Source organism: Symphalangus syndactylus, chromosome 14, assembly GCF_028878055.3.
Source record: "Symphalangus syndactylus isolate Jambi chromosome 14, NHGRI_mSymSyn1-v2.1_pri, whole genome shotgun sequence".
Taxonomy (NCBI): Eukaryota; Metazoa; Chordata; class Mammalia; order Primates; family Hylobatidae; genus Symphalangus; species Symphalangus syndactylus.
The window spans coordinates 42,045,151-42,066,576 of NC_072436.2; the positions used below are offsets into that span (position 1 = coordinate 42,045,151).

The 21,426-nt window shown below is 43.9% G+C and overlaps 2 pseudogenes; one reads left to right on the forward strand and one right to left on the reverse strand.

Moving 5' to 3' along the window:
• Positions 1-4,085: 4,085 nt before the first annotated feature.
• On the forward strand, positions 4,086-4,574 carry LOC129462128 (large ribosomal subunit protein eL22-like; annotated as a pseudogene).
• Positions 4,575-8,433: 3,859 nt separating this feature from the next.
• On the reverse strand, positions 8,434-8,906 carry LOC129462951 (serine/arginine-rich splicing factor 3-like; annotated as a pseudogene).
• Between the last annotated feature and the right edge of the window lie 12,520 nt (positions 8,907-21,426).

Below are 21,426 nucleotides of genomic sequence, written 5' to 3' on the forward strand. Positions count from 1 at the left end.
ATGCATGCCCATCTATCTTGCAGCTGTTGCTTTAAGAACAAGAAGAAAGGCAGTTTTTTGCTTGACTCAGTTTCCAAGCTTCACTTTTCCCTTTGGCATAGTGAGTTTGAGGTCTCAAGATTTTATTTTCTTTTCACACCAGCATTACCCTGACACCAAAACCAGAAAAAGACACAGCAAAAAAGAAAAGTACAGGCCAATATCCCTGATAAACATAGATAGAAAAACCTTCAACAAAATACTAGCATATCAAATCCAACAGAACATCAAAAAGATTATATGCTATGGCCTAGAGGGATTTACTCCAAGGATGCAAAAATAGTTCAAGACACACCACTCAATAAATGTGACACATCACATCAATAGAAACCATAGCAAAAAAGATAACTCAGCTGGGCGCGGTGGCTCATGCCTGTAATCCCAGCACTTTGGGAGGCCAAGGCCGGTGGATTGCTTGAGCTCAAGAGTTGGAGACCAGCCTGGGCAATGTGGTAAAAACCGTTTCTACAAAAAATACAATAATTGGCTAGGTGTGGTGGCGAGTGCCTGTGGTCCCAGCTATTAGGGAGGCTAAGGTGGGAGGATCGCTTAAGCCCGGAGGCAGAGGTTGCAGTGAGCTGAGATGACACCACTGCACTCCAGCCTGGATGACAGAGCCAGACCCTGATGCAAAAATAAATAAATAAATAAACTTAATATTCATATACGGAAAAAGCATGTGATAAAATTCAATATCCCTTCATGATAAAACCCCTCAACAAATTAGGTATAGAAGGAACATACTTCAACATAATAAAAGCCATAGATGGCATACCCACAGCCAATGTCATATAGAACAGGAAAATGCTAAAAACCTCTCCTCTAAGAACTGGAGCAAGACAAGGATGCCCACTTTTACACTCTTACTCAGATAGCACCGTAAGTCTTAGCCAGAGCACTTAGACAAGGGAAAGAAATCAATGCATCCAAGTTGGAAAAGAGGAAGTCAAATTGTCCCTGTTTGGTTTTCATCCACAGTTTCTGGATCATAATTCCCATAGCCCTTGATACAGACTTTTGTTATAATGTTGGGAGCATTAAGTCTCAGGGACAGGCCTCTGACATTCTCCTGCCCTCCTTTCACTTTAATGTTCCCCTGCCTTTCTGATTGTGAGTCTTGAGAGGGTCTCACCCTATACCTCTGTGGGAGGAATGCTGCTGCCATGAAACTTCCATAAAAATCCAAGAAGACAGGGTTCAGTGAGCTTCCTGATAGCTGAACACATGGAGGCCGACAGGAAGGTGAAGAAAAACTCGCTCACATGCTGGGAGGGTGGCGCACTCCAACTCCACAGGATCAGAAGCTCCTGCGTTTGGGACCCTTGCAGACCTCATCCTATATATCTCTTCATCTGGTTGTTTATCTGTATCCTTTAAAATATACTTCATAGTATACCAGTAAATGTAAGTGTTTCCCTGAGTTCTGGGAGCCACTCTAACAAATTAATTAAATCCAAAGAGGGTGTTGTGGGAACTTCAACTTGAAGGCAATCAGTCGGAAGTTCCAAAGACCTGGACTTGGGACCGGTGGTTGAGGGGAAGGAGAGAAGAGGCCTGGGGACTGAGTCCTTAACCTGTGGGATCTGGCACTATCTCCATGTAAATAGTGTTAGAACAGAATTGAAGAACATTCAGCTGGTGTCTGCTGCTTGGTTGCGGGGAAAGATCCCCATACATCTAGTCATAGAAGTTTTCTTCTGTGTAGATGATTGTTGAGATAGGAGAGTAGAGGAAAACATGGTTTGGGGAGAGAATTTTCCCCATGCATATGAAGAAAAACTTTCACTGCTGAATTCCACCAAACTTTTAAAGAACTCACTCTGATTCTTCTCAAACTCCTCCAAAAATTGAAAGGGAGGGAATTCTAAATTCATTTCACAAAGCAAGCATACACCAGAAAAGTGTCTGAGACAGGTCTCAATCAATTTAGAAGTTTATTTTGCTGGCCAGTTGTGGTGGCTCAAGCCTGTAATCCCAGCACTTTAGGAGGTCGAGGCGGGTGGATCATGAGGTCAGGAGATCGAGACCATCCTGGCTAACACGGTGAAGCCCCGTCTCTACTAAAAAATACAAAAAATTAGCCGGGCGTGGTGGTGAGTGTCTGTAGTCCCAGCTACTCGGGAGGCTGAGGCAGGAGAGTGGTGTGAACCCAGGAGGCGGAGCTTGCAGTGATCCGAGATCCCGCCACTGTACTCCAGCCTGGGCAACAGAGCAAGACTCCGTCTCAAGAATAAAAAAATAAAAAAGTTTATTTGCCAAGGTCTAAGACTACCAAAAAGTCTTAGAACTGATAAATAGATTCAGTAAAGTTGAGAATATAAAATCAACATACAAAAATCAGTAGCATTTCTATACACCAATAACAAACTTTCTGAATAAAACATCAAGAAAGCAATCGTATTTTAAAAGACTACCAAAAAATGCCTAGGAATAAATTTAACCAAGGAGGTGAAAGACATCTACACTGAAAACAATAAAAGACTGATGAAAAAAATTAAAGAGGACCTAAAAGTGGAAAGACACTCCGTGTTCATGGGTTGGGAGAATTAATATTGTTAAAATGACCACATTATTCCAAGTAATCTACAGATTAAGTGCAATCCCTATCAAAATATCAATTATATTCTTTGCAAAAAAATTTTTAAAAATCCTAAAATTCATATGGAACCACAAAAGACTCTGACTAGCCAAAGCAAACCTGAGAAAAAGAACAAAGCTGGAGGCATCACACTACCTGACCTCAAAATATACTATAAAATAGTAACCAGAAAAGCATAGTACTGACATAAAAGCAGATATATAGACTACTGAAACAGAATAGAGAAACCAGAAATAAATACAAGTATCTACAGCCAACTGATTTTCAACAAAGAATATACATTGACAAAAGAATACACATTGGCAAAAGGACAGCCTCTTTAATAAATGGTACTGAGAAGGCCGGGCATGGTGGCTCACGCCTGAATCCCAGCACTTTGGGAGGCCGAGGCAGGTGGATCACCTGAGGTCGGGAGTTTGAGACCAGCCTGACAAACATGGAGAGATCCTGTCTCTATTAAAAATACAAAATTAGCTGGGCATGGTGGTTCATGCCTGTAGTCCCAGCTACTCGGGAGGCTGAGGCAGGAGAATCGCTTGAACCCGGGAGGCAGAGGTTGTGGTGAGCTGAGATTGTGCCTTTGCACTCCAGCCTGGGCAACAGGAGTGAAACTCTGTCTCAAAATAAATAAATAAACAATAAATAAGTGGTACTGAGAAAACTGCATGTCCATATGCAGAAGAATAAAACTAGACCCCTATCTCTCACCATATACAAAAATAAACTCAAAATGGATTACAGACTTAAATGCAAGACCCAAAACTACAAAACTACTGGAAGAAAACATAAGGAAAATGCTTAGGTCATTGAGCTGGGCAAAGATTTTATAGATGAGACCACAAAAGCACAGGCAACAAAACAAAAATAGACAAATGGGATTATATCAAACTAAAAAGCCTCTGCACAGAAAAGCAAACAATCAAAGAGTAAAGAGTCAACTTGCAGAATGGGAGAAACTATTTACAAACTACTCATTTGACAAGGGATTAATATCCAGAATAAACCAAGAACTCAAATAACAGCAAATAAAACGCAACAACAAATAACCCAATGTTTTTAAATGGGCAAATGATCTAAGTAGACATTTCTCAAAAGATCTACAAATGGCCAACAAGTATAAGAAAAAATGCTTAATATCACTAACCATCAGGGAAATGCAAATCTAAACTGCAATGAGACTTCATTTCACCCCAGTTAAAATAGCTGTTACCAAAAAGACAAAAAAAATAACAAATACTGGAGAGGATGCAGATTAAAGGGAATTCTTTTACACTGTTAGTGGATATGTAAATTAGTACAGCCATTGTGGAAAACAGTATGGAGGTTCCTCAAAAAACTAAAAATTAAACTACCATATGATCCAGCAATCCCACCACTGGACATACATCCAAAGGAAAGAAAATCAGTATGTTAGAGAGATATCTGGCTTTCTGCCTCCGCTGCTGCCATGGTGCCCGTGAGAAAGCTTGTGGTGAAGGGGGCAAAAAAAGCAGGTTCTGAAGTTCACTCTTGGTTGCACCCACCCCGTAGAAGATGGAATCGTGGATGCTGCCAATTTTGAGCAGTTTTTGCAAGAAAGGATCAAAGTGAACGGAAAAGCTGGGAACCTTGGTGGAGGGGTGGTGACCGTCGAAAGGAGCAAGAGCAAGATCACCGTAACATCCAAGGTGCCTTTTTCCAAAAGGTATTTGAAATATCTCACCAAAAAATATTTGAAGAAGAATAATCTTCGTGATTGGTTGTGCATAGTTGCTAACAGCAAAGAGAGTTACAAATTACGTTCCTTCCAAATTAACCAGGACGAAGAAGAAGAGGAAGACGAGGATTAAATTTCATTTATCTGGAATATTTTGTGTGAGTTCTTGAATAAAACTTGGGAACCAAAATGGTGGTTTATCCTTGTATCTCTGCAGTATTGATTGAAGAGAAAACTGGAAATCATAGTCAAAGGGCTTCCTTTGGGCCTCCACTCACTTATTTGTGACATGACTTCTTTTTTTTTTCGGCTTGAAAATGTCAATTCTTGTGGTAATACTAGAGTAGAAGGAGAGGGTGACTTGACGGAACTGATAGCCATTGGGCAGGCAGATGAGGGTGTGTAGGTGTGGGCTGAAGGGAGTGACCATTTTATTTTTAAAAATTTAACTGTCAATCATTTCTGTGGTTTTTCCCAAAGAATGATTCAGGGATACAAGTGGGCTCCTCTCATTCATTAAAAGAAAATGTGACATCTTTCTAAGATTTTCTGGGAAAATGACAGTGTCAATAAAATGCAGGTTTTTGGGCCATTCATCTTACTTTGATTTTTTTAATACAAATTTCTCTTGATGCACACAATTATGTCTACTAATCCTCTTCCTCGTAGAGAGAGAAACTGTGCTCCTTCAGCGTTGCTGCACAGTCCGTCACTCTCCATAAAGGGGTTTGGGGAATCAATTGTAAAAGTCCCAGGTTCTAAATTAACTAAATGTGTACGAAAATGAATGTGTAAGTAATCTGTTTCTACAAGTCTTTGCAACAATCTGTCACTTTGGTCTCCAGCAGAGGGAGCTGGAGGAATAGTGCTTCCAGATGTGGCCTCCTGTGTGGGGCCTGAAGAAGTAAGTGGCTGAGAAGCCTCCCATGCCAAAGAGATGGGAGGTGCCTGGGAAATAGCTGCCTCATGCGACTTAGGCCATGACTGGATTTAATGTCAGAAGTCATTCTACAAACAGTGGTGTGCTGCAGTTCGTGCAGAGGCTAGAGAACCGCGGAAGGGGGCTACCAAGGCTGGGAAAAAAGATGCAATTGTTGCCGTGAGTGACTTTGAAAGACCCTGATGCCTTGTGGTGCCCTTCTGAAATTTGAACAATAATGCAGAAGGGTGTGTTTTAGAATTTACGGTGTATGAAATTCATGTTTTTAAAAGAACTTGCCTATGGATGGTTTCCACACCTGAAATTGTGCTCTGCGAGTTGCATAGCTGGAAATTCAATGTTTAATCCTACCTTGGCTCCAATTTAACATTTGGTGCTCTGTGGATTGAGCTGAACATGTTGAGGCTTTGCAATTTCACTTGTGTTAAAGGTTCTAGCATTTTCCATTTCTATGCAAATTTCTTTGAAGCAGAATTGCTTGCATATTTCTTCTCTGCCTTCACAGAAGGCAGAGTTTCTTTCAAACTTCACTGAGGCATCAGTTGCTCTTTGGCAATGTCTCTTACCTTGATTATTAACTATAAGTTTGTGGCTTGAGTTTACAAATTTTACTTATTTGTTGCATTAATTTTCCCATGTAGTAAGTAATTTTTAGTTTGATTGTAAAAAAACCCTGGGCTGAAGTTAGCACTTAAGTTAAAAAAAAATTTTTTTAAACTAGTCCCAGATTTAAAAACGTAATAAAATTGAAACTCACTGGTTTTTCTCTTTTTGAACTCTTGTAATCAAGTTTTGATCACATTTTCTGTTAAAGTGGCTAACACATGGCTACTAAAAAAGAAAAAGAGAGAGAGAGATCTGCATTACTGTGTTTATTGCCACACTATGCATAATGGCCAAGATATGATATCAACCTGCTCACCAACAAATTAATGGATAAATAAAATGTGGTCTATAACCACAATAGAATACTATTCAGCCATAAAAAATAAAATTCTCTCATTTACAACATGAATGAACCTAGAGGATTTCATGTTAACTGAAATAAGCCAGGCACAGAAAGATAAATACCACATGTTCTCACTTATATGTGGAAGATTAAAAAGTTGAGCTCATAGAAGTAAAGAGTACAATAGTGGTTATTAAAGGCTAGGAAAGGCAGGGAGGTGGGAAGAATAGTGGGAGGTTAGTTAATGGACAAAAAATTATAGCTGGATAAGAGGAAAATGTTCTAATGCTCTATAACATTGTAGTGTGACTATAGTTAACAATAATTTATTGTATATTTTTAATAGCTAGAACAGAAGATTTTTAATGTTCCTACCACAAAGAAATTATAAATGTTTGAGGTGATGGATATGATAATTACCCTGATTTGAGCATCAAACTTTGTATACATGTATCAAAATATCACACTGTACCCCATAATTATTGTGCAATTATTATGTGTGCAATTATTATGTGTCAATTAAAAATAAAAAAGAAAGAATCCATTGACCATATATATGAGACTTTTTCTGAGTCTCTGTACTATTTCATTGGATATGTCTGTCCTTATGCCAATGCTATTCTGTTTTAATTACTGTAGCTTTGTAGTAAGTTTTGAAATCAGAAAGTATGAGTCTTCCAACTCTATTCTTCCTTATAAAGATTGTTTTGGAGATTCAGGGTCACTTTCAATTCTATGTAAATTTGAGGATCAGCTTCCCTATTTGTGGGAAAAAAATAGGCTGTGGAATTTTAGAAGATATTTTATTGAATTTGCTGATCACTTTCAGTAGTTTTGACATCTTAACAATGGTAAGTCTTCCTATCCACGAACACAGAATGTATTTTCAATTACTTTGATCTTTTTAATTTTTTTGTAGTTTTTATCTTTTATAGTTTTCAGTGTATCAATCTTTCACCTCTTCAGTTAGATTTATTTCTAAGTAATTTTTTAGATGCTATTGTAAATGGAATTTCTTTCTTAATTTCCTTCTGGTATATAGAAAACAATTTGTTTTTGTGTGTTGATTTTGTACACTGCAACTTTGCTGAATTCATTTATTAGCTCTGAGCTTTCTTGTGGATTCTCTGGGGTTTTGTATACAAAGGATTATGTCATCTATAAATAGAAATAGTTTCACCTATTCCTTTAGATTTGGATGACTTTTTTTTTTTTTTTTTGGAGATGGAGTCTTTCTCTGTCACCCTGGCTGGAGTGCAATGGCATGATCTCAGCTTACTGGGACCTCCACCTCTCAGATTCAAGCAATTCTCCCGCCTCAGCCTCCCGAGTAGCTGGGATTACAGGCACTCGACATCATGCCAGACTAATTTTTGCATTTTTTGTACTGACAGGGTTTTGCCATATTGGCTAGGCTAGTCTTGAACTCCTGACCTCAGGTGATCCGCCTGTGGCCTGCGTCGGCCTCCCAAAGTGCTGGGATTACAGGCATGAGACACTGCGCCCAGCCGACTTTTTTTTTTTTTTTTTTTTTTTTTTAATCAGGATCTGGCTCTGTTGTCCAGGCTGGAGTGTGGTGGTGAAATCTTGGCTCACTGCAACCTCAGTCTCTCGGGTTCAAGCAATCCTCCCACCTCAGCCTCCTGGGTAACTGGGACTACAGGTTTGTGCCACCATGCTCAGTTTTGTTTTTTATTTTTTGTTTTTTTGTGTGTATTTTTTGTAGAGACAAGGTGTCACTATGTTGCTCAGGCTGGTCTCAAACTCCTGAGTTCAAAGGATCCGCCCACCTTGGCCTCATAAAGTGCTGGGATTACAGGCACGAGCCACCATGCCTTTTCTTGTCTGGCTAGAACTTTCAATTCAGTGTCAAATAGCAGTGGGAATCTTTTTCTCGTCCCTTGTCTTAAGGGGAACTCATTCAGTTTTTTACCATTGAATATAATGTTAGCTGTAAGTTTTCCAGAAACACACTCTATCATGTTGAGAAATTTTCCCTCTGTTACTAATTTGCTGAGAGTATTTATTATGAAAGGGTGTTATTTCCTCAAATGCTTTTTCCATGTCAATTGAGATGATAATGTGATTTTTTTCTTCTGTTCAAATAATGTGATGTACTACATTGATTGATTTTCTTCTGTTGAAACATCTTTGCATTCCATGGTAAAATTCCATTTGATTGTGAATAATCCTTATAGTAGCTGATGGAGTCAGCTTTTTTTTTTTTCATTTGACCTAGATGGGCTACGAAACCTAGAGAAGGATCACATGGCTTGTGATTTCACTCCCAAGACAGCGATCTCTCTCTTCTCCTAACTCTAGAAAGTGAACTGCTCCGGCTGCAAGAGAAGTTTCTCCTTCTTGGAGATCTGCGACGACGTGGAGGACTCCTCCTACAATAATCATCTTAAGGACGATGACCCCAAGAGGGAGGTGGGCCACGATTTCTACTTCTTTTTTCACCGTTCGACAGTTCCACTCTTACACAGCGGCCACGTAGTGTTCTTCCATCTAGTTCTCAGACCACATCAGCTGCATCTCAGGGATCTTCATATTCAACAAAAGCAAAGCCAGGAGGGTTTCTAGCAACCCACACACTTCAGAGTGGTCCATAGTAGCCAAAAGTCTGTTCCAATTCAGTCTTGTTGCCATTGTTTCCAAGATTGCCTGCATAAACCCACATAAACCAAGTCAGGCGGATCACGAGGCCAGGAGTTCGAGACCGGCCTGGCCAACATGACGAAACCCAGTTCTCTATTAAAAACATAAAAATTAGCGAGGTGCAGTGGCACGTGCCTATAGTCCCAGCTACTCGAGAGGCTGAAGCAGGAGTCACTTGAACCCGGGAGGCAGAGGTTGCAGTAAGCCGAGACCACGCCATTGCACTCCAGCCCGGGGGACAGAGCAAGACTCTGTCTCAAAAAAAAAAAAAAGATGAAGATGTATGTGGTTTGTGTTGACAGACGGAAGTCCCTGCCTTGGTTTCCCATGAGTCTTTTATATTCTCCTTGTGATGGAGACTCCAGGCTTGTGCGCATTCCCATGGCAGGAACAGTGCCACAGACCAAGGGCTTCACAGTAAACAAAGCAGGTGACCAGTTCCCAACATACATTATTCCACACTGAACTTGATACATTTTCAAGGAAACAGTGTTGTGAGAAGGCGGCCTAGGTCTGTCCAGGATCTAGGTCTGCAATTAATGAATACTTTACTCACAGCATTCAAAAGAGAATAAACAATAATATGTACACTTATGGCCAGGCATGCTGGTTCACGCCTTTAATCCCAACGCTTTGGGAGGCTGAGGCAGGTGAACCTCTTGAGCCCAGGAGTTTGAGACCAGCCTGGGCAACATGGCAAAACCCTGTCTCTACAAAAAATAAATACATAAATAAAATTAGCTGGGCATGATAGTGTCAGCCTGTAGTCCCAGCTACTTGGGAAGCCAAGGTGGGAGGATCACCTGAGCCCTGGCAGGTGGAGGCTGTGGTGAGTCATGATGGTGCCATTGCCCTCCAGTCTGGGTGACAGAGTGAGACCCTGCCCTCCCCGCCAAAAAAAAAGAAAAAGAAAAAGAGAAAGAAGAAAAATACTTAAGTATCAAACCTTCCAGCTTAAGAAATGAAACAGGCCAGACGTGGTGGCTCCTGCCTGTAATCCCAGCACTTTGGGAGGCCGAGGCTGGGGGATCACCTGAGGTCAGGAGTTCAAGATCAGCCTGGTGGCTGTGCGCAGTGGCTCACAACTATAATCCCAGCACTTTGGGAGGCCAAACGGGGCGGATCGCAAGGTCAGGAGTTCGAGATCAGCCTGGCCAATGTGGTGAAACCCTGTCTCTACTAAAAATACAAGAATTAGCTGGGCATGGTGGTGAACACCTATAGTCCCAGCTACTCAGGAGGCTAAGGCAGGAGAATTGCTTGAACCTGGGAGGCAGAGATGCGGTTAGCTGAGATCACGCCACTGCACTCCAGCCTGGGCAACAGAGCAAGACACCATCTCAAAAAAAAAAAATATTAAAAATTGAGCAATTTGAATTGGACACATGGAATCCATTGGAGGATGTTTCAAATATTGGGTCATCTTCCAATATTTACTCCAACTAATTCTCCTACTATTGGACCAACCCCCGACACAAAAAATTTAAAATTTTACACTTATTTTTAATTTCTCCTTTGGTTGCCGCAAATAAAGTGAATGTGTCCCCAAAAACTCATATGTTGAAATCCTAAACCCCAGGTGAAGATATTAGAAGGTGGGGCATTTAGGGAGGTAATAAAGTGACAAGGATTAGTGCCCTTATAAAAGAGGCCTCTTGGCCGGGCAAGGTGGCTCATACCTGTAATCCCAGCAATTTGGGAGCCCAAGGTGGACAGATCACCTGAGGTCGGGAGTTGGAGAGCAGCCTGACCAACGTGGAGAAACCCTGTCTCTGCTAAAAATACAAAATTAGCCAGGCGTGGTGGTGCGTGCCTGTAATCGCAGCTACTTGGGAGGGTGAGGCAGGAGAATCACTTGAACCTGGGAGGCAGAGGTTGTGGTGAGCCAAGATTGCACCATTGCACTCCAGCCTGGGCAACAAGAGTGAAACTCTGTCTCAAACAAACAACAACAAAAAAGGCCCCTGGCCAGGCATGGTGGCTCACGCCTGTAATCCCAGCACTTTGGGAGGCCAAGGCAGGCAGATCACAAGGTCAGGAGTTCAAGACCAGCCTGACATACATGGTGAAACCCCTGTCTCTACTAAAAATACAAAAATTAGCCAGGCATGGTGGCACGTGCCTGTAGTCTCAGCTACTCAGGAGGCTGAGGCAGGAGAATCACTGGAATCCACGAGGCGGAGGTTGTAGTGAGCTGAGATCGCACCACTGCACTCCAGCCTGGCAACAGAGTGAGACTCTGTCTCAAAAAAGAAAAAGAGAGAGACCCCAGAGAGATCCCTCAACTTTTCCACTATGTGAGGACACACGAAGTCAGCTGTCTGCAACCCAGAAGAGGACTGTCACCAGAACTAGACCACGCTGGCACCTTGATCTCAGACTTCTAGCCTCTAGAAATGTGAGAAATATATGTTGTTCATGAGCCACCAAATCTGTGGTACGTTGTTATCGCAGCTTGAACTAAGGCAGTCCCCAAACTGAATACCTCATGAATGCATTTTACTTCTCTCTGTCTCTGCTTCACTTCTATTAACTTTTACAAGTCATCCAGTTGTCCGTCTTACACATCCCTTCCTCTGTGGTCATGGAGACACTGGAGGAAGGTCTGAAGCTAGTCATTCTTCTTTCTGAAGTAGCCTCAAAGGGGACCAAGTCAACTGGATGCTCTCTGGAGTAAACTCACTTTTTATTCTTACATCTTTCAAGGAACACCTCTTAGAAAACACAAGCAGATCAGCAAGAGGTTTATTCAACCCATCCAAAGAAACAGCTTTTCAAAGCCCATGTGATGGACAACAAGGTGTCTCTTTCTCTGAACCTTTCCTCAAAATGATATAACGTGTTCCTGGCCAGGGCTTAGGTGTCAACGTCACAATCTACCTGATATGGTTTGGCTCTGTGTCCCCACCCAAATCTCTTCTCAAATTGTAATCCCCATGTGTTGGGGGAGGGACCTGTAATCCCCACGTGTTGAGGGAGAAAGGTGATTGGATCATGGGGGCAGTTCCCCCATGCCGTTCTCCTGATACTGAGGGAGTTCTGACAAGATCTGATGGTTTTATACGTGTTTGACAGTTCCTCCTTCACATGCTCTCTCCTGCCGCCTTGTGAAGAAGGTGCCTGCTTCCCCTTCCGCCATGATTGTCAGTTTCCTGAAGCATCCCCAGCCATGTGGAACTATAAGTCAATTAAACCTCTTTCCTTTATAAATTACCCAGTCTCAGGGAAGTTCTTTATAGCAGTGTGAAAACAGACTAATATACCACCACACTGCACTTCCCTCCTTCCTCCAGCCAGGACACCTGGGAGTTTTCCTTTCTGGTCTTCAGTTACCTTTACCACATCTCCAATAGTGTTTTGTTTTTGTTTTTGTTTTTAATTGAGACAGAGTCTCACTCTGTCGCCCAGTATGGAGTGTAGTGGCGTGATTTCGGCTCACTGCAACCTCTACTTCCCAGGTTCAAGCGATTTTTCTGCCTCAACTTCCCGTGTAGCTGGGATTACAGCTGGGATTAGTGACCACACCCAGCTAATTTTTGTATTTTCAGTAGAGATGGGGTTTTGCCTTGTTGGCCAGGCTGGGCTCAAATTCCTGACCTCAAGTTATCCGCCCGCCTCAGCCTCCCAAAGTGCTGGGGTTACAGGCATGAACCACTGCACCCAGCCAGCTTTGTATTTTTTAAATAAGAAAAATACAAATAGAATTAGAGAAATTGTTTTGTCATGAAAACATGTTTGGGTGTGTGCCATTTGGAACCAGAAGTAAATATCTTTTATATTGATGTTTTCAACCCGTCTACAAAATAGAGTTCATTTCTCCTACGTGAAGGAACGTCTGCTGGTCAGAGATGAAAAAATAAGTTGGAAAGTCATGGCCTTCCAGCACTGACTTTGCTGGACTGGGAGTCCTAGGGCAGTGTGCTCCTCCCTCTTGCAAAGTCAGCAGCCGTCTTCACATGGCAGAGCTGTTAAATCTGCGCTCTGTCCAAAAAGGCCAGTAACAGCTGAATGCTCTCCAGCCATTTGGGGATTTTGTCTGCCCTGCATTTTTTTAATCCTTTTACTACACATACAGTGGTGTGCTTGAGCCAGATGGTACCAAATATTCAATTTTCAGGAATTTAGCAAGCTGACTGTTAAACCACTGAAAGCTTGAAATCAGCTATGGTGGGAGCATTTACACCATAGAAATCAGTAATTGGGGCTTTTTTCCTTTTCAATCTAGAGAACCAAACCTTTACTAGCACACCACTGTATATATATTCTTTAAAATATAGTATTGCTGGTCACAGTGGCTCACGCCTGTAATCCCAGCACTTTGGGAGGCCAAGGCAGGCAGATCACAAGGTCAGGAGATCAAGACCATCCTGGATAACACCATGAAATCCCGTCTCTACTAAAAAAATACAGAAAATTAGCCGGGCGTGGTGGCAGGCTCCTGTGGTCCCAGCTACATGGGAGGCTGAGGCAGGAGAATGGCGTGAACCCGGGAGGCGGAGCTTGCAGTGAGCGGAGATGCACCACTGCACTCCAGCCTGGGAGACAGAGTGAGACTCCGTCTCAAAAAAAAACAAAAAAACAAAACAAAACTAAGTCTTCAGTTAGCATGAGGCCACTCTGAGCACTGGACGCCCTCTGTGCCCCAGGGCATCATCAGATGTGCTCTCTGTGGAGGGGTGGCCATCACTGACTCGCTGGACCTGAGCCTCCGGTTGTGTTGGGAGTTTGTGAGAGGGCAAATCAGTCATCCCACCCCAGGTGCAGGTGTGTTATGTGAAATAGGGTTTCAGGAATAAAGGATCCATTGAGCAGGTACACGTAGTGAAAAGGACACAGACTTCCAGGATACAGACTTGGCTTGGAGTCCCAGCTCCATCCACTACTAGCTAGGTGACCTTAAGTAAGACCTCAAATCTTGACCTTCATTTTCGCATCTGAAAAATGGGAAAGATAAAACCAATCTCATGGGACTGTGGTGAGCATCCCTTCAAAAAGTTCATTGTTTCCCACAGGTTATTTGTATCTCTGGTGTTTATCAAGTAAGATATGGGGCAGACTACCCCATAGATAAACAGTTTGTTGTTGTTTTAATACTTAAGTGTTTTCTTAACGTATTAGAACATTGCTTGTTTTCTTTTCATAGTAAAAGATGTGAGTTGATTTCAAGGGAGGTATTAGAAACTACCAGTTTCGGTATCAGAGCAGAAACCATGAAGGTGGTGCACAGTGCTTGTGGTTTAGGAAGCACCAGGGCAGTACATGGTGCCTGACCCCATGCGCCCCCAACTGTAGCCCCCTGAAGTTAGGGCTTCCATCTAGCTGGTTCTCATTCAGTCCCAGCATGCAGCCCTGAGGTTGGCGGGAGCCAAGCACCATCTCCTGAGGTAATTGATTAACAGGGCATGTCATGTAGTGGCACGCAGCCAGTGTGAGAGCACCTCCCTGCCTCTGTCCACTGGGATCTACTGGGAGGCCCCAAAGGTTCTCCAAGCCTGTCCTCGACCACATTCCCTCTCAGCGGTGGATTCCCTGCGGTGGGCCAGAGGGTGTGGCTCCCCACTCTCCAGAGCACTTGCACATTTAGCCCTGTTTCAGCCCCTTCCTAGCCACAGGCCTTTGGGAAAATGTAAAACACAAAAACTAAAAAAAACTCGAAGACTCCTTGGTTAGCAGGACTGGTGAGGTTAGGAAGCTGACCAGGATCATGCAGCTTGTTAGCAGCCTAGTAGCGAAAGTGGTTAATAATCACACAGCATCCTTGGAAATGGTCTCCTCTGTGACATGGACCCTGCCTGTATAATCTTCACCCTTCACAAAGGGATCCTGGAGGGGGCATCATCACCTCCAGTTTTGTTTTGTTTTTGTTTGTTTGTTCATTTGTTTTTTGTTTTTGGGGGGTTTTTATTGAGATAGGGTCTGGCTCTGTCACCAGGCTGGAGTGCAGTGGCGCGATCCCGGCTCACTGCAACCTCCGCCTCCAGAGTTCAAGCGATTCTCTTGCCTCAGCTTCCCAAGTAGTTGGGACTACTGGCGTGCAAGCCACCACGCCCCGCTACTCTTGTATTTTTAGTAGAGACAGGGTTTTGCTATGTTGGCCGGGCTGGTCTCGAATTTCTGACCTCAAGTGATCCGCCTGCGTCAGCCTCCCAAAGTGCTGGGATTACAGGCATAAGCCACTGCACCTGGCCACCTCCGTTCTGCAGGTGGGAAACACACACACACACACACACACCCCAAAAGCAAAAACAAAAACCAGCCTCAGCTGGGAGCAGTGGCTCACACCTGTAATCCCAGCACTCTGGAAGGCCAAGGCAGGTGGATCACCTGTGGTCAGGAGTTTGAGACCAGCCTGACCAATGTGGTGAAACTCTGTCTCTACTAAAAATACAAAAATTAGCCAGGTGTGGTGGCACATGCCTGGAATCCTAGCTACTCAGGAGGCTGAGGCAAGAGAGTCGCTTGAACCTGGGAGGCGGAGGTTGCAGTGAGCCAAGATCACACCACTGCACTCCAGCCTGGATGACAGAGCAAGACTCCATCTCAAAAAAGAAAAAAAAAAAAAGATACAACCTCAGTTTTGTAACTTGCAGTGTAAAAATATGAAACTCAAAGCAGCGTTCAGAAAAAGTACCATTTCCGGCACCGTAAACACTGACTTTTCTCCCGAGAGTCCTCAGCAAGAAGACTGACAGAATGAGGTGACAGAGGTCCTGAACATGGTCCCAGTTAAAAATACCACTGCTTCCCACAGAGCCCCAGGATGGCATGACAGCAGCAAGAAATGCCAGCCCACAGGGAGGGAGTTCATCTCCCCACTAATGAAAGTTCATGGCACCATGCTGAAGTGCAATTTAGATAAGGTGGTTGTTGATACCCAAGCACCATGGGTTTCCCCCCTGTCTAGGCCATCGTGACCAGGCACTAGCTCCTTCTCTTCCACCCCCTCCACTTTCTGGCATCGAGACCCTCACCCTGTGGAGTGGATGTGGAGCTCACAGGCATCCAGGAGTACACTTGGGCCCCAAGAGGTATCTGGGCGCAGGTGGGAGGACCTCCTCCTGCAAGTGAGGAACAACCAAGAGGGAGGGGAGGGCTAAGTCACTCCTGTGTTCACTGTCGTCCTCCCACCTGGGATGTGCTCTGAGGGGAGCAGGGGCTTTGGTCTGTTCTGTCACTGCAGAATCCCCAGTATCTAGAGCAGCCTGGCACACGGTGGCCACTCAGCAAGTAATTACAGAGGGAGCCCATGAGTGAGTAAGCACTGCCACCAAGGTGCCAGCAGCCTCTGATCACCCTGTTCTCCCACCTTGCTTGACTCAGGTTTGCCTCACCTCCCCCAAGGGGAGGCCTAACACTGCTTTCACTTACCCTAGTCCAAGAACCCCTTTGGGGGTGGGGTGCCCAGACCCAACTGCCTCTGGCCTGGCATACCTCCGTGCCCTCCCTACTTTTGGAGTCTCAGAAGTAAAGACCATACATTCCCTCTTCTGTTATCTTTGTAGTCCTGCCACAAAGTCCTGACTTCCCTGGAGGCAGGCTGGCTTCCTGAAGCTTCTGGGAGGAGGGGTGCAAAAGCTGGCGAGAAAACCGGCAATTTGAGTTTCAAGGTTTTATCTCACTGCAGGTGCCTTGCCAGCTCACTGCAGGACCCAGGTTAAGCTCAGTGGTGGGGTACAAGGTGCACCCTTGGGGTTTGGCTTTTAAAACTCACCTAAGACCCACCCAAATCCAACAGTGTTCTGAGAGGTGTGCCCGCCACCTGTCCCCCTTCCATGTTGAGAATAACTGTGTCCAATAAGAGAAGGATTGATGGAAGTGAAGGACCTCTTCAAGAACCACTGCTCAAGGAAATCAGAGAGGACACAAACAAATGGAAAAACATTCCATGCTCATGGGTAGGAAAAATCAATATCGTGAAAATGGCCACACTGCCCAAAGTAATTTATAGGTGCAATGCTATTCCCATTAAACTACCATTGACATTCTTCACAGAATTAGAAAAATATATTTTAAGATTCATATGGAACCAAAAAGGAGCCTGAAAAGCCAAGACAATCCTAAGCAAAAAGAACAAAGCTGGAGGCATCACACTACCTGACTTCAAATGATACTACAAGGCTATAGTAACCAAAACAGTATGGTGCTGGTACAAAAACAGACACATAGACCAATGGAACAAAATACGGAACTCAGAAATAAGACTGCAGACCTACAACCATCTGATCTTTGACAAACCTGACAAAAACAAGCAATGGGGGAAGGATTCCCTAGTTAATAAATGTGCTGGGAAAACCAGCTAGCCATATGCAGAAAATTGAAACTGGGCCCCTTTGTTACACCTTACACAAAAATTAACACAAGATGGATTAAAGACTTAAATGTAAAACCCAAAACTATAAAAACGCTAGAAGAAAATCTAGGCAATACCATTCAGGGCATAGGCATGGGCAAAGATTTCATGATGAAAATGCCAAAAGCAATTGCAACAAAATCAAAAATTGACAAATGGAATCTAATTAAACTAAAGAGCTTCTGTACAGTAAAAGAAACTATCAGCAGAGTGAATAGACAACCTATACAGAATGGGAGAAAAGTTTTGCAGTCTATCCATCTGACAAATTCTCATGTCCAGAGTCTACAGGGAACTTAAACAAATTTACAGGAAAAAAACCCCATTAAAAAGTAGGCAAAGGACATAAACAGATACTTCTCAAAAGAAGACATTCATGCAGCCAACAAATATATGAAAAAAAGCTCAACATCACTGATCATTATAGAAATGTAAATTGAAACCACAATGAGATACCATCTTATTCCAGTCAGAATGGCGATTATTGGCCAGGTGTGGTAGCTCATACCTGTAATCCCAGCACTTTGGGGGGCCAAAGCTGGTGGATCACTTGAGGTCAGGAGTTTGAGACCAGCCTGGCCAACATGGGGTGAAACGTCTCTACTAAAAATACAAAAATTAGCCAAGCGTGTGGCACACACCTGTAGTTCCAGCCACTCAGGAGGCTGAGGCAGTAGAACAGCTTGAATCTGGGAAGCAGAGATTGCAATGAGCCAAGATCATACCACTGCACTCCAGCCTGGGTGACAGAGTGAGATTCTGTCTCAAAATTAGAAAAAAAAAAAAAAAAAAAAAAAAAAAGAATGTCAATAATAACAACAGATGCTGGTGAGGTTGTGGAGAAAAAGACACTTTTAAACTGTTAGTGGGAGTGTAAATTAGTTCAAACATTGGAGAAGACAGTGTGGTGATTCCTCAAAGATCTGGAAGCAGAAATACCATATGAACCAGCAATCCCATTACTGGGTATAGACGCAATGGAATATAAATCATTCCATTATAAAGATACATGACTGTATGTTCACTGCAGCACTATTCACAATAGCAAAGACATGGGATCAACCCAAATGCCCATCAATGATAGAAAATGTGGTACATATACACCATGGAGTACCATGCAGCCATAAAAAGGAACACGATCATGTCCTTTGCAGGGACATAGATGGAGTTGGAAGCCATTATCTTCAGCAAACTAATGCAGGAACAGAAAACCAAACACATGTTCTCACTTATAAGTGGGAGCTGAACAATGAGAACACAAGGACACATGGCGGCGAACAACACACACTGAGGCCTGTCGTGGGGAGGGTGAGGGAAGGGACAGCATTGGAAGAATAGCTAATGGATGCTGGGCTTAACACCTAGGCGATGGGTTGATCTGTGCAGCAAACCACCATGGCACACGTTTATCTATGTAACAAACCTGCACATCCTGCACATGTAACCTGGATCTTAAAATAAAAATTGAAAAAAAAAAGAGAAGGACCAATGGGGGAATGTGCTGTTCTTGAGAACGGTACAGAGATGGGAGAGAGTTTTACAAACACTAGAGAGCTGTGGGCTGTGAACCCTCCTTTCCAGCTATGAGCATGTTCACACTGAGCCGGAGCAGTCCCAGGCTCTGCCTCTTTCCGTGTCTGGCCTGTGGCCAGCAGGTCTTAGTGTAGATTAACTCCTCTATGAAAGGGGAGGTGTCCTGCAAGCAGAATCAAGATGCTCTTCAACAAGTTCTCTGGGCTATGCTCCAGGATGCCGACAAACAAGTCCGCAGGGCCCCAGGGCCTAGTGCTGGCAGGATGGCTCCAACCTTCTCAGCTCAGCCAACACTAAAATCAGTTTTAACCTGGATGGCCTCTTAGCCTGCCATCCTCCTCTTCACCCCACTCCACATACACACACACGCCTCACTAAAGCACTGTAGACCATTTGACTTTGAGCAATAGGACTTCCTTGTGTTCCCACTGAAGCAAACGTGTTGCCTAAATCCCTAAATGAGCCAACTGGCTGCAAAGGATTCTTGAGGCCAAGTGGGCTCCGTGGAGACCACCTAGAGCCCACCTAGAGAGGAGTGGCCCACGGGCAGGCTGGTGGGAATTGGGGCAAGGTGGCTGCTCGCTCAGGAGGCCCCTAGTTGTAGGGCCACCTTGCCAGCTGCACCCATGCAGCCATGGTGTTCCCTCTGACTGGCAGACACTAGCGGGCATCCAGCACCTAGGGCTGAGGGTGACATATTCATATATAAAATAAAATACTGAAAGAAATGGAAAAGTTAAAAACCGGTGGATTGATATTTGTGAGGAAAACACTGAATTGGAAGACCAAAACAGCCACCACCCTTTTTGATGGCCTCATCCTGCTTCTGCCTCTAGCCGTGCGGCCTTGGAGATCAATGCTGTTTTTTATCTCTGGGCCTTAAATGGACCAGTAAAAGGCACCCTCTGAGCAAATTCCAGCACAGCAATTCTGATTCCGTCTCTGCTCTGATACTTGCCTGCTGAGGCATCCCTGATCTCATTATTTTTTATGCACGCCCAGCGTGTTTCTGCACAGGCTTAGCTTTTATGAGTCTGCCACTTTGGAAACAAATCACACGTCCCGTGTTCCATCAGCCTGTGGCACAGTGTGGAATTTCTGGTATAACAGCATTTAGCTGCTGAGTAAACATGTCTGGTTTTGCTTCCTTGGGAGAGGGTGCAAAGGAAGAAAGCCGCAGCGTGTACAAAAAAGAAAGTTCGTGTTTCCAAGGGAGGTTTTTAATGTCCTTGTAAATACTAACAAGTGTCTACTCAGAAGTCTTCAAGAAGGAACTTGTAGTAATGATATGAATTAATATTTCTGGCAGTTCCAGAAATGCCGTTGCCCCATCTTGTTTTGGGGCAGCTCACATCCTGATCACAGCGGCACATTCTGTGTGATCTTAGTGATGCTGCGCTAGCCCTCTTGGTGGCGTCTGTGACTTGATAGGCATTCATCTCAGGTGAGCAAGGCTGCTGAGCTGGGTGAAGAGAGGCCTAGCTAGAAAGGTGCCCACATCTGGCATTGTGCTAGAAGGGCCGCCCTCCTTTGGAGCTGGGCCAGTGACAATCAGGAGACAGAGGGCTTTTGCCAGAAAGCAGTGCCCTGCCGCGAGGTCCCAGCCTGAAGGGGCTCCCAGATCTTCTGGGGACAAGAGCAAATCAGGTAACCTTGGCAACTCACATCTTTGGAGTTATTTACACATGTGAAAACTAAGGAGATTGGATGAAATGACGGATTAGGTCCCATCAGAACTGTAAACAATGATGGCATTATTTAGTGCCTGGATCCCTGCCTTGAGAATTTACATTTGGCACGCCAAGTTCTTACAGGCCTGCACTTCAGTAGGGGAACTGCATTACCTCACTGCCTGCCTAGTGATTCTCAGCCCCGCATGGTGCATAAGAATCACCTCTAGGGCTTTTAAAAGACTCTAATACTCAGGTCTTACCTGTGAAAGAGATTTGGTTTCAATTTGTCTGGGATGGAGCCCACACGTTGCCATTTTTTTTTAAAGCTCCTCAGGTGATTCTAAGATGTAGCCAGAATTAAGAACCACTGATAGGTTGCAAGTGCTGCTATAGTGGCTGTCACAGTGATGCTGTGTCACTGAAGGGACTATATATATATGTGTGTGAGTGTATGTGTGTGTGTATAAAGATTGATATATATGTGTGTGTATATATATAATGATCAGAATGTCACACAAGGGCTTGGAGGCGTGTGGGAGGAGGTTCAGTATTTCATACTGGTCTCCCCATCGCATGTTCTATTGGCAAAAGTTTCTGAAGTCAGTAGAAATGTCAAATGAAATTTATGTCAACCACAAAGAGCAGCTGACTTTAGCTGGCCGAAGCTGGCTGGTAAGGGCAGTGATGGTCCAGAATCCAGCCAGGTGCAGCCAATCACGAGTCCTCGGTAGAACAGCAGTTTCCAGAGGCTCACTTCCTCCTGTTACTCCCAGCTTGAGGCTTGACATCAAATTTTGATCTACATAAATGTTGGTCAAGGAAGAGAAATAAATGAATTTTTGCTTAAAGAATAATCATCACTGTGGCTGAGCCTTGAAATTCATGATGCCCAGTGGAATCGCCTTGGTCAATGCTTCTGAAAAGGTCTTCTAAGCAGACCCCTTGTTGATCTAAGGTATCTATGGACTCCCCCCAGTCCTTCCAAT